Raw genomic sequence first — 14,369 nt, forward strand, 5'->3', positions numbered from 1 at the left:
TGTGTGTATAGGAGTGTGTGTGTGTGTGTGTGTGTAGGAATATCTGTGTGTATGTGTGTGTAGTGTAATGGTGGTCACCTGTAATGTGACATGAACCCAAGGTCCTGGTTGAGGCCCTCCCTATGGGTACCGAACTTAGTTATCAGCCTCTGTTCGGCCACTTTCCTCTGCTGCCTGTCCCGAAGTCCACCTTGGAGGATGGTCACCCGAAGGTCTGAGGCTGAATGTCCTGGACCACTGAAGTGTTCCCCAACTGGGAGGGAACCCTCCTGTCTGTTGATTGTTGTGCGGTGCCCATTCATCCGTTGTCGTAGCCTTTGCTCGGTTTCCCCAATGTACCATGCCTCCGGGCATCCCTGCCTGTAACGTATAAGATAGACAATGTTAATGTTAATGGGAAAGCTAGTGTGCTTCCAATTAAACCTGTTGGACTATAACCTGGTGTTGTGTGATTTTTAACTTTATCTGATCTGAGTCATGTTCAGCTGAACCTCTTGTTTCACAAAACTTAACTCTTTCCCTGCTTGCTTATACTCTATATGCATTCTCACTACAACAGCAGTAGAGCCCCCCCTTGTCCTCACCTACTGTCTCGCCAGCATCCACATTCAGAGAATTATTTGTTGCCCTTGGGATGTCAACACCAAACACACATTTTGTGTGAAACAGCGCTTTACCTGCACTTTAATCAAACTAGTCTACTGCATTTGCTGCTCACAATATAGTCTCCTCTACAATGAGGAAATGAAATGTAGAGTGGGTGACTGCTTTGCAGAACACCTACACTCTGTCCACCAAAAAACCCCTGAGCTTCCAGTTGCTTGCCACTTCAACACACCACCTTGTTCCTCCATCTTGGGCTTGTTACATTGCTGCAGTGAAGTTCCATACAAGCTGGAAGAACAGCACCTCATTTTGTGCTTGGGGTCGCTACAACCTTATGGGCTCCATATCAAGTTCAACAATTTCAGGGCTTGAGGCACCTCGTATCCTTATTCCTATTTCCCTCCTCCCCTCCCCCCCCCCCCCCCCCCCCACACACACACACACACACACACTAGGCCATCTTATTTCACAATCTGCCATTACATGCTTCACTTTGTTAACCACTAATAGTCCCCATTAGCAGCCATTCATTCTCCTTGGCTGTTATCCACTCCTTTGTCTGTCCAACTGTTCTTTTCTTTCTTTGAGCTCTATCTCTACCTATTGTTTACCCCTTATCCCCTTTGCCCCACTCTATCTTCTGCAGGCAAAAAAAATTAGTTTAGTAAAGGTGTCATGTGTTGGCATCGGCTTGGTAGCTGAAGGGCCTTTTCCTGTGCTGTACTGTTCTTTGCTCTTGTGACACCATTCTTATGTGAGGGAATTGTGTTATCAACTAGTAGAGTTGTATGGTGATAAATCATAGTTTTACTTTCTTGTGGCTCAACTTACTTGTAACAAACAGTGTTCTTGTAAAATACAAGAACTTGGTCTGTATTTTCTGTTAATTCGATTCCATCTGGCAATTATATGGGGAATTTGCATTCTTTGATTAAATCACGATCCCTTGTGGCAATCGCAGAAACATTTGCACTTGACAATCAGTATGTTTTCCTGGGTGGGTTGTAACACTTGTGACATTTTAAAACAGATTTATATGAGGTGCTTATTTTTGTAAAAAAAAACATCAATCTAGTATAGATTGGGTTAGATGAGGAGTAAAGCTCCATCAAACAACAATTTGTATTTATATCGCACCTTTACAAAGAAGTAAGCTTCATGGAACACTCCCATGTATAGTTTCATAAGTGCTGGGTAAATAGTTAATCCATTAGTTGACTTGGTCTGGGTATGAATTCAAGCTTCATTCCATCACTTGAACTGTGAGATCTTGGCTGAGGACCATTGTGGGGTTGAGGGGCAGTTGTATGCAGAACGTGGTGCCTTTCAAATTGATTGTTAAACTATCCTGTTTAGCTTTTAAGTTTAGACATTGGATCCAGTGATTCCATTTGAAAATTTTCACTTGTTCTGTTCAACAGAGCTCTCTTAACCAACATTACTAAAAACTAATAGTGACAGTGTAAACAATGCTACACAACCAATACAATAGTACACAACAGATGTGAGCATAGTTATAGATCATGGAATAAAATGATTGAGTATTGTGGAATCAAAAATTGGCTGAATGGTAGAGACCAGAAAGAAGTGGTCAATGATATTTTTCAAGCAGGTGGAAGATTTGCAGTAGAGTTCCCTAGAGTTTGGTATTAGGACATTACTTTTCCTGGTGTATGTATGTATATCATCTGGATCTTGGTTGAAGGGAATGATTCCAAAGTTTGCAGATGACATTTAACTTGGAAGAATTGTAATCTGTGAGGAGTACTGTGAAAAGCTCCAGAGGAAGATAAACGAGTGGGTGGAGTGGGCAAACACATGGCAGGTGAAGTTCAATGCAGCGAAATGTGAGGTGATGCATCTTTTTAGGTAGGACACTGAAAAGCAATATAAGATTTTGAATAGATTCTTAAGGGGTGCAAGGGCAGAGGTACCTGGCTGTATATGTGCACAGATCCTTTGATTGTGGCAGGATAAGTGAAGAGAGAACTCAATAAAGTATATGGGGTCCTGGTTTTATTAATAACAACTGTAATACAAAAACAAGGAGGCAATGTTGAACTTGTATAAGACAGTCAGGTTGTAAGTTTGCTCACTGAGCTGGTAGATTTGTTCTCAGACGTTTCATCACCATGCTAGGGAACATCATCAGTGAGCCTCCGATAAAGCGTCGATGTTCTGTCCTGCTTGCTATTTAGCAGGTGGGGGTAAAAGAGGGGGAGGTGTGGCATTGCTTGTCAAAGATAGTATTACAGTGGTGGAATGCATTAGTCAGCGGGAAATATAGGGAAATCAGTCTGGGTGAGTTACTCTTCAGAGGGTCGGTGTGGACTTGTTGGGCCGAAGGGCCTGTTTCTACACTGTAGGGAATCTAATCTATCTAATCACAGGACATGTGATAGGCAAGACCAACAGTAACAAGCAGTTATTTGAAGTTAGAGAGTCCATTCGTCAGTCTAATAATGGCTGGGAAGAAGCTGTTCCTTAATCTGAAGTGCGTGTGTTCAAGCTTCAGTATCTTCTGCCTGACGGAAGAGGTTGTAGGAGAGCATTAACAGGATGAGAAGGGGTCACTGATGGTGTTGGCAGCCATTCCCTGACAATGAGAAAATATAAATAGAGTCCATGGAAGGAAAATTGGCTTCCGTGATGGTCTGGGCTATGCACACAACCTTCTGTAGTTTCTTATTCTGTGGCTTTCTATGGCCTTTAGCAGCTTTTAGTGGGTCTGAATATACCCGTGTTCATCTTTTAGTAGCTATGGTTCTGAACAGATCTTCAACAATGGATCCCAGCTATACTCTAACATCATGTCAAGAGTTCATGGGACCACAATCTGGCTTGTACTGTTTATTCATTGAATCACTATACATGGATGCCAAGAGTGAGTGCCTCATGGTAGAAGTCACAAAAGTACAGTAAGCAAGGAGAAATTTAGTTATCATGCTACAGAAGACTCTGTTTCCCAAATCTGTGTTTGACTATTAATAAGAATGTTTATGATAGGTGGATAGTACATACTCCTCAATTGTTCCCTTTTTGTCACTGCCTCAAGTGATAATGGAGGGCTGGATTTAATTCCTGCTTGGATTGAGGTTGACTTGTGGCCTGCATCCTTGCTCCACCACAAAGTAAACAAACATCACAGCATTTACCTGTGGTTCAGTGAAAAATCTTCAAGGACATGCCTTGGGAGAGAGAAGTGAAGAAGAAGACATCAGCTAATAAAAAACATGGAAGCTAGGAAAATAGTTTTATTCATGCTGTGTACTAGTATTTTTAAATGTGTAAATAATCATTGCTGCTGTCTCCAGAAGAGAAAAATTAGCTCCAGATGACAGCAAAAAATGTAAGAAGGCAAAAACCCTTTGTAAACTGTCTGAACTCTGATTTCAGGTTGTTGTTTTAAATTTAATTATAGGTACCTATTATGAGATGTGGTAATTATACCAATTTATCATGTGTTGTTGTGTAATTAAATGGTTGAGATATGTCTGCAGCAGCAAAGGTTTAAGAAAATAAGAGTACTGCTGACTTTATAGTATCATTGTGAAGCTTTATTCTGGTTACAAGGAGGAGCAACAATGATATTCTAAGACTTTTATATTGTGCGAGTTGTCTGTAATTTATTTTCTAAATTTAGTTTTGTTTGTTGTCTTATTGTCAGGGCTTGCAACCAATAGTATCATTTAATTTTCTTGATATGATACGGCCCTTGTACTGTCTTGTAGAATGTGTACAATTCAATAAAAATGCTGTATGTACAATTACATGGCACATTTTGGCACTAAAGGCAAAGCTGAGTATGTCAAGTGCCATGACATTTGGCAGCAAAGAAATGAAAGTGGTATATGGTAAATTTAGCTGGATAATAGTAATAAACTATCACTCTTCCACACGTTATGAAGATACTCAGGTGTTTTATTTTTAATTCCCTTGTGGGATATGAGCATTTCTGTTAAGGCTATCATTTGCTGGTGGGTCTTAATTGTTCTTGAGAAGTTGATTGTGTACCACCATCTTGAACTACTGCAGTCCACCAGATGCATATTCATGTATAATATGATGAGGAAGAGAAGTCCAGGATTTTGACCCAAAAACAGTGAAGGGGAAACGTCATATAATTCCAAGTTAGAACAGTGTGTCTGCTTTGAGGGGACACTTGTAGGTGGTAGTATGTTGCTGCCCCTTGTCTTTCTAGGTGATAAAAGCCATGTATTTGGAAGGTGCTGTTGAAGCAGCCTTAGCAAGTTGCTGTAATGAATGTTGTAATGAGAATGGTGTAGAGTGAACATTTAAGATTATAGATGGGATACTAATTAAATAGGCTGTGTTATCCAGTATTGTATCAAGCTTCTTGTGTGTTGGCGGATCTACATTCATCTGGATAAGTGGAGAGACTTCCTTCACACTCCTGACTTATGCCGTGCAGATGGTGGACAGGCTTTGAAAAGTCCTGAGGTAGATTACTCACTGCGCAACTTCCTGCCTCTCACTTGCTCCTGCATCCACAGTTTTTATTTGTCTAGTCAGTTTATTTCTGTTCAATAGTAATGCCTGGGATGTCAATGGAGAGGGATTCAGTGATGGTAATGTAATTAAATGTCAAATGAAGATTGTTAGATTCTCCCTTGTTGGAGATGGTAATTGCCTGGCACTTGTGAGGCACAAACTTGCCTCTTATTAACTAAAGCAGGTGTTCTCCTGGTCTTGCAGCATAGGCAGCTTCAGAGGATTTTTAAATTGAACTGATCATTGAGAAAAAATCCTCATCATGTCCTGGATTTGAATTGATTAGCTTCCAACTGCCACAATCATTTTCTTCGGTGTTAGGTATGACTGTAACCAAAGATGAGTTTTCCTTCTTTTCCGATTTATTTCAATCTTCCTAGGACTCCTTGCTACTATATTAATTTAAATACTGCCTTACTGATGAGGGCAAGATGATTAGGGGGTTAGATAGGGTTGACAGTGTGAGCCTTTTCCCGCGTATGGAGTCGGGTATTACAAGGGGGCATAGCTTTAAATTAAGGGGGGGTAGATATAGGACTGAAGTTAGGGGTAGGTTCTTCACTCAGCGAGTCGTAAGTTCATGGAATGCCCTGCCAGCAGCAGTGGTGGACTCTCCCTCTTTATGGGCATTTAAGCGGGCATTGGATAGGTATATGGAGGATAGTGGGTTAGGTTCGGTGGGCTTGGATCGGCGCAACATCGAGGGCCAAAGGGCCTGTACTGCGCTGTATTCTTCTACGTTCTGTACTCTGTGCCAGCAAGTGATGAAAGCAGGTGTCACACATGTCTCCTTAACTATTCTATTCACATGATCCGTTGACTTCAGAGACTTGTGAATAACTACCCCAAGCTCCCTCTGGTGTCTAAGCTACCTAGTATCCTGCCATTCATTAAATATACTCTCATCTTGTTACTTCCAAAGTGTATTACCTCACATTTATCAGGATTAAACGCCATCTACAGTTGGTCTGCCCATCCAACCAACCCACCTGTTTTTTTCCTGTAACCCACAACCACCATCTTCATTATTAACCACTCCACCAATCTTGGTGTCATCTACAAATTTGCTTAACATTTCTCCAAAATTTTCATCTATATCATTTATATATGTAATAAACGATAAGGGTCCTGGTGCCGCTCCTTGTGGAACACCAGTCATTCAAACAGCTGCCCTTTGTCCTATACTAAGCAAGTTTCTGATCTATCTGGCAAGGTTTCTCTCAATCCCTTTCTCAATCAGTCTCACATGTGGGATCATTGATATAAATTGGAGAATGTTGACACCTCAGCAGACCCATGAAGGATTCCACTGGCAACTTCTGACAAGTCAATGATCCATTAATGCATGCTTGCTTCTGCCATCCAGCCCAACCTGTTATCCATGTTAATATATGACCCTCTTCACTAGGAGCTTTTTATTTTGCAATACCTTTTAGCACATTACCAAATATCATCTGGACCGGATGCCACAATGGTCCAGTGACACGATCCATTGCTTCAGTCAGAAGGTTGTCCCACTATGGAAGTGGATGCAAGCTGAGATGGATATAAGGAATGTATTAAAAATATACCACAAGTCGAAGGCTAAGTGAATCAGTTGTTTGAGGAAAGAATATTTTGAAGGCACGTTCAACATTAAGGAACTAAAATCAATTAAAGATTGAGAACACTTGCCAATAGGAAACCCCTAAATTGGAAAGATAATTCAAATTGAAGAAATTCTTGGATTTAATGCAAATTAATTGTAAAAATGTACTAGGTTTTACAAATTATTATAATTGTAAAACCTTGTACATTTTTACAATTAATTTGCATTAAATCCAAGAATTTCTTCAATTTGAATTATCTTTCTAATTTAGGGGTTTCCTATTGGCAAGTGTTCTCAATCTTTAATTGATTTTAGTTCCTTGACGTTGAACTTGCCTTCAAAAGATTTTTTTCCTCAATGATTCACTCAGTCTTCGACTTTTAGTGTAATTTTAATACATTCCTTGCATCCACTTCCATAGTGGCACATTAACCCCAGTGAGAATGTATATAGGGTATAAGCAGGCAGGGAAGGAGTTAAGTTCTGAGTTTTGTGAAACAGGAGGTTCAGCTAAGCATGACTCAGATCAGATAAGAACTTGCAGTTAACATAGGGTGCTGGAGGCAAGGGTAATGGATTAACAAGGTGGAAAAGCAGCCATTATGTTGAACCATTTAACAATATTAGAAGAATTCAGTATGTAAGGTCAGTTTAACAAGGTTGAAACTTTATTGCTGGAACAGCACAGCAGGTCAGGCAGCATCCAGGGAACAGGAGATTCGACGTTTCGGGCACAGGCCCTTCTTCAGGAATGAGCAGAGAGTGTTCAGCAGGAGAAGATAAAAGGTAGGGAGGAGGGACTTGGAGGAGGGGCGTTGGAAATGTGATAGGTGGAAAGAGGTCAAGGTGAGGGTGATAGGTCGGAGTAGGATGGAGGCGGAGAGGTCAAGAAGAAGACTGCAGGTCAGGAAGGCGGTGCCGGGCTGGAGGGCTGAGACAAGGTGGGGGGAGGGGGGATGAAGAAACTGGTGAGGTCCAAGTTCATCCCCTGCGGTTGGAGGGTTCCCAGTCGGAAGATAAGACGTTCCTCCTCCGACCGTCGGGTTGTTGTGGTTTGGCGGTGGATGAGTCCAATGACCTGCATATCCTCGGTGGGGTGGGGGGGGGAGTTGAAATGCTGTGCCACAGGTTGGTTGGGTTGGTTCGTCCGGGTGGCCCAGAGGTGCTCTCTGAATCGCTCCGCAAGTAGGCGGCCTGTCTCCCCAATATAGAGGAGGCCACACCGGCTGCAGCGGATGCAGTAGGTGATGTGGGTGGGTGAATCTGTGGCGGATATGGAAGTTTCCCTTGGGGCCTTGGAGAGAAGTGAGGGGGGAGGTGTGGGCGCAAGTGTTGCACCTCCTGCGGTTGCAAGGGAAGGTGCCGGGAGTGGTGGTTGGGTCGGTGGGGGGTGTGGATCTGACAAGGGAGTCGCGGAGGGAGTGGTCTCTACGGACAGCTGATAGGGGAGGGGAGGGAAATATATCCTTGGTGCTGGGGTCTGTTTGGAGGTGGCGGAAGTGACGGCGGATGATGCGCTGTACATGGAGATTGGTGGGGTGGTAGGTGAGGACCAGTGGGGTTCTGTCCTGGTGGCGGTTGGAGGGGCGAGGCTCAAGGGCGGAGGAGCGGGAAGTGGAGGAGATGCGGTGGAGGGCACCGTCGACCACGTCGGGGGGGAAATTGCGGTCCTTGAAGAAGGAGGCCATCTGTGTTATACGTATTTTGAACTGGTCCTCCTGGGAGCAGATGCAGCGGAGACGAAGGAATTGGGAGAATGGGATGGCGTTTTTACAGGGGGCAGGATGGGAGGAGGTGTAGTCCAGGTAGCTGTGGGAGTCGGTTGGTTTAACAAGGTGAAAAGTATTCATTATGTGAAGCCAGTTAAGGTAAAGAACATTCATTGTGTTAACAGCAGATGGCTTAAACTTTACTGTTGATGCTTGCTGATCGTAATGGTCACCCAGTCAATATGTACCATGCCTTATCTGCATGCTCCTCCCTGTAACATGACTATATAATTAATTAAGAAACTGCTCCTCCAGAGAAGACCGTGAACTCCTGTCTCTGTGCATATGGGCGATTGTTCTCTCTCCCCACAGGACAAACCCCTCCCCCCAAAATAAGGATGATGGAGGTAAAACTATTCTGTCTCTGAGTGTTTTGCTTCAACTGGGGGGTGGGGAATGGAACGACCCCACAACCTTCTGACTGAAGCAATGGATTGTGTCACTGAACCATTCTGAATATAATGAGCAAAAAATTAATTAGCTGGTAGAAATTAATGATCACCCATGACATATCGTTTAAGTTCTAAGTTTCTTTCCATGTGTGGGGCCTTTACTTATCGCCTCCAAGTTGTGGAATATTGGCACTGAGATTCGTGTTATTCTCCTTGTGCTCAGCATAATGCAAAGGGATGTTGTTGTGTGAGATCCTATTCCAGCATCCAAGTGTCAGTAATGGGGCAGCATTAAACCACTGAAATCTCCACATAGTTGGTCGTTTCAAAATTATTTTTTACTCCAGGTCGACAATGAATTGTATGAGGCAGTGAGAACAGTGAGGCTTAGTGTTGCAGAAGACATTCAGTAATGTACCATACAAAAACCTAATGTGCAATTTAGGGCTCCTGGAAGTGGGGACAATATTTTACTTAGGCTCCAGATTAGTTAGTAAGTGGGGCAAATGGAGGGCATAAATGGGACAATTTCCCGTTAACACGTTGTGAATGGAGTGCAGCTACGCATAGAAAAATGTAACCAGTTACTGTCATATTTTCAGCTGCGGCCCATTATGGTGTGAATTACTATCTGAGCGAGAACTAGGTCCAAGTGCATAGTATTGATTTCTATCCTCCACTGTACTGCAGGAACTGTATCTTTGGTTTCAGTTGAATAAGGAGCTCATTGGTTCTGGCCTCACCTTAAAGTCTCAAACACAAAAACCGATGTACAATGGGGGGGAAACCCATCATCCAGAATGCTTGCAACACTGTTCCAAACAGGAATCCAGCTGGTATGCCAGCACTGTAGTGAAGATATTTGACAGTGTCAGAACTGAGGCTCTGTCTGTCCCCTCAGTTGGGTGTAAAATGTTTCAAGACAGTGCCATAAGCGGGGGGAGAGCTTTTGTTTTTCCAATTCAACAATTAACCAAATTAAATCTTTCAGTCAATTGTTTGTTTTATTGTTGTTTAGAACCTTGCTTTGCTTTAATCAAGTTTTTTTTCCTATACTGTAAGTGACTGCAAGTTACTAGCTAGCTGTGTGGTGCTTAAAGATGTCTTGACATTGCAAAAAGTAGGCTTATAAGTGCAATTCTTTCTATAGAACATTCGTATGGAGTTATCCTGAACTATGAGCCTCTTCACTTTAATTGTAATTAGATCACTAACACAACATTTTACATCCACAGTTTCTATTCTGATATAGCTTTGGCAATACAGCAACCTTATGCATGTTCGAAGTTATTCCAAGAGGTAAAGGTAATGAGAGAGTCAAGCTTGAAGTAAATAAATGTAAATCTGTTTAATTTCTAACAGTGCCACCTACTGCCTGCCTTTTGAACCTAAAATGGTTGAATTGGAGTTCCTGGATAAAGTAATGCTGACCATTTCTTCTTTCCTGGGTTGTGAATGCCTCTGACAAGACCACCATTTTTTTTCAAGAAAAGTGGTGGTGAGCCGCCATCTTGAGCCTTTGCAATACTTAGGAGTGTTAGGGATATCCAGAGTGCTGTTAGGAAGGTGTTCCAGAACGATGTTCCTGTGGTAATGAAGAAATAGTGAGTACAGTTCAAGTCAGAATGGTGAGAATATTGAAGGGGAGTTTGAAGCTAGTGATATCCCGTATCTCTGCTGCCCTTGGTCTTTTTAGATAGTAGAGGCCGCAGTTTCGAAGTACCAAAGAAAGGAGCCTTGGTGTTCATACACACCAATAGCAGTGTAAGAACTGTACATTGAAAATGGGTAGCTTTTATCCTGGATGGTGTCAAGCTTTTTGAATTGTTGGAGCTGTACCCATCCAGGTAAGTGGGGAGTATTCCATCACACTGCTGACTTGTGCCTTGTAAATGGTGGGCAGACTTTGGGGAGGCAGGAGGAGAATTGCTTGTCGAGTTCACAGTCTCTGACCGTAGCCACAATAATTATAATTATGACTTAGTCATTTAAGTTTCTGGCCTATGTCCTGTTATTAATAGTAGCGCCATTGAATGTCAAAGTGCACTGGTTAGGTTCTCTTGTTGGCGATGATTATTGCCTACATATTGAGGGATGAATGTTACTTGTCACTTACTGGCCTAAGCCTGAATGTTGTTTGTGTCTCAATGGCTTCTGGCATAGACGCTTTGAGTATTTAAGTTCTAAACGGTGTTGAATGCCTAAATTGTCAGCACCTCACTTTTGGCCTTATGATACAGGGGTAGTCATTGAAACAGCTCTCAATGTTGGGTTTCAAAACTACGCTGAGAAGAGTTTTGCCTTTTGTTCGGTTCTTTTCTGGAAGTTTCATACACGAGATGCAATTTGCACACACCATCTTAGGCAAACAGTTAAATTGTATTAAAGCCTGTACAAACTAGGTGATGCCTTTAACGCTCTTCGCAGGCGTGCAAAGTCGAGTCAAAGAGGCACCGAGCAAAGGAGAAACATTCCCTTTATACAGGTTAGTTGGTAATGCTCACAGGTACTCTGGCCACTGTCCCCCCCACCCCCCCCGCCATAACCACATGCTACCATGGTAGGATGAGGTCATCCTTGGAGATAATGTACATTAAATGCCCTCATCCTGGGGAGTCGTTATGCAAACAATTTACTGACTCTGTTATTCCCCAAGATAGTGTAGGTGTGATATGCTTCTGTAATGGGGGATGATCATGCAAACTAATTTGATTGGCTGGGGGTGGCTATGAAAGCATTTCTGAATGGAAGGGACTGAATGAGAGTTTAATTTGATAATAGCAGTAGAATAGTAATAAATGGCTGCCAAATGAAGTGTGAATTACAATGGATAGTCGTCCACATTCCTATATGTAAAATAGAATGTTGCCCCCACCCACTTCCAGAATGTTCAGCTTCTTGGAGAAAGACAGTACAGTTTAACCCTACATTACATGAATGTCTAGTGAGATAGTACAATTTAGTCTTTCAACGTTACACTCTCATCCTCCTTTTGATTTTCAATTTTGCAAGGCACCTTGATGCCATACACGGTTAAGTGCTATCTTGATGATAAGTTACTCTCGCCTCATATCTGAAATTTGGCTCAAATGCCTGCACATTTGGACCAAGCTAGAATGAATTCAAGAGCTGCTTGACTCTGGTGAAACTCCAACTGAGCATCAGCGAGCAGGTTTCCATTGGGATCCACAGTCACTCTTGAAGACTTGTGTCACCTCCTTACTGACTCTGTCACTGTATTGTCACCTCTGGGGTGTCTGCCTTACTGTTGGAAGAGGATAATACAGGGATGATGAGAGAGACTGAGACATTAGCTGTATGATTTGATTTTCTGAAAATGATTCTCTTAGTTGCTTGAATACTTTTTGTCAAGCAGCTCTCCCAAATTTGGTCCCCACTCCCAGGTGTTATCAGGGAAGGCATTATAGAGTTTACCAAGAAAGCTGTGGTGTGGTCATTCTGTTGCTGAGGTTGATGTCAGGTGGTTTGTCCAATTTTTTTTTTTGTTGTTTTCAACTTTGATTCAACCAAATGCTGGACTATTTAAGGGTTGTTAGATTTGTCTTTATTGCTGTATCATTAACCATAGGCCTTCAAATTCTTGCTCTAAAACAAACAGAGAATGCTGGAGAAACTCAACAGGTCTGGCAGCATCTATGGGGAGAGAAATAGGTTAACATTTTGTGTCCAGTATGCATCTTCAGAAAATGAGCTATTCTTTGAAGAAATGTTTCATCATTTCCATCCTAAAATGTCTACCCAGTGTCCTCAGGTACCAGACTGTACAACGAGGGAACAATTCTTGCACTTAATCTGTCCGGCCAGTTAGAGTTTTACATGTTTCGCAGTCACCAACACTAATGGCTCGTTTTATTTAATTCCAGATTTATAAATCAATTGAATTTAAATGACCACCAACTACCATGGTGATATTTGAACCTATGTCCCCATAGTTTAACTTAGGCCTGATTACTAATCTAGTAACATGACAACCAGATCACTTTTTTCCTCTTTGTTTTAAAAAAAGCCACGAAATGATTGTGGCGTAGAAAGAGGCCATTCTGGACATCACACCTATAAGAGCAATTCAGCTCTTACCACTCCATTGACCTTGCCTAATTTTGTTTTCTTCAGCTGCCTATCTAATTCCTACATTCTTGATAAGTTTGGTATGCTTTCTTTTATTGGTCAGAGTATTCAGTACAGGAGTTGGGAGGTCATGTTGTGGCTGTACAGGACATTGGTTAGGCCACTTTTGGAATATTGTGTGCAGTTCAGAAAAGCTTTCTAAGGATGTTGCCAAGGTTGGAGGATTTGAGCTATAGGGAGAAGTTGAATAGGCTGGGGCTGTTTTCCCTGGAGCGTCGGAAGCTGAGGGGTGATCTTACAGAGGTTTATAAAATCATGAGGGGCATGGATAGGATAAATAAACAAAGTCTTTTCCCTGGGGTCGGAGAGTCCAGAACTAGAGGGCATAGGTTTAGGGTGAGAAGGGAAAGATATAAAAGAGACCTACGGGGCAACGTTTTCATGTGGAGGGTGGTGCATGTATCCAGAGTTGCCAGAGGAAATGCTGGAGGCTGGTACAATTGCAACATTTAAGAGGCATCTGGATGGATATATGAATAGGAAGGGTTCAGAGGGATACGGGCTGGGTGCTGGCAGTTTGGACTCGATTGGGTTCTGATATCTGGTCAGCATGGACGAGTTGAACCAAGGAATTTGATTCCATGCAGTGCATTTCTATGACTGTAAGCACATTTCAGATGTCGCTGTCAAAAAAAAAATCCCTTGAGTAGGTTTTGGTACTTCTGCCAGTCATCAATTTGTGTCCTCTGGTTTTGAATCTTTCCACTAATGGGACCAATTTCTCTCTATCTACAGAGAGACCAATACTTCCTTTGTCAGCTCTATAGCTGTCCAAATGCCTGGAGGTTCTATGCACACCGATGAGCGTGCAGGCATGTTAACTTCCAGTACCGAAGTCAGTTTGGTGCATAGAGCTCTAAGGTCCATGCAGCAACAGGAAAGTCATAAAGAATGTAAGTCCAGACTACAATTTCTGTGTGACTGCGCAGCTAATGCAAGTTAATTGGCATGCCAGTGCATGTCTTCTGAAGGCTACCACTGTGCATGGTCCTTGAAGGTCTTGTGTGCCAGCAAGAAGGTTATGGTAGACATTGGAGAAAGTGAGGACTGCAGATGCTGGAGATCAGAGCTGAAAAATGTATTTCTGGAAAAGCGCAGCAGGTCAGGCAGCATCCAAGGAGCAGGCGAATCGATGTTTTGGGCATAAGCCCTTCTTCAGGAATGAGGAGGGTGTGCAAGCAGGCTAAGATAAAAGGTAGGGAGGAGGGACTTGGGGGAGGGGCATTGGTAATGTGATAGGTGGAAGGAGGTTAAGGTGAGGGTGATAGGACAGAGAGGGGGTGGAGGCAGAGAGGTCGGGAAGAAGATTGTAGGTCAAGAAGGCGGTGCTGAGTCCGAGGGTTGGGACTGAGA

The 14,369-nt window shown here is 42.6% G+C and overlaps 1 protein-coding gene across 4 annotated transcripts in view; it reads left to right on the plus strand.

Annotated features, from left to right (window-relative positions):
- Positions 1–14,369, plus strand: part of LOC122558193 (protein LSM14 homolog A-like) — a 93,055-nt gene that overhangs the window by 42,542 nt on the left and 36,144 nt on the right. The gene's annotated exons all lie outside the window — the stretch shown is intronic.

Source organism: Chiloscyllium plagiosum, chromosome 17, assembly GCF_004010195.1.
Source record: "Chiloscyllium plagiosum isolate BGI_BamShark_2017 chromosome 17, ASM401019v2, whole genome shotgun sequence".
NCBI lineage: Eukaryota > Metazoa > Chordata > Chondrichthyes > Orectolobiformes > Hemiscylliidae > Chiloscyllium > Chiloscyllium plagiosum.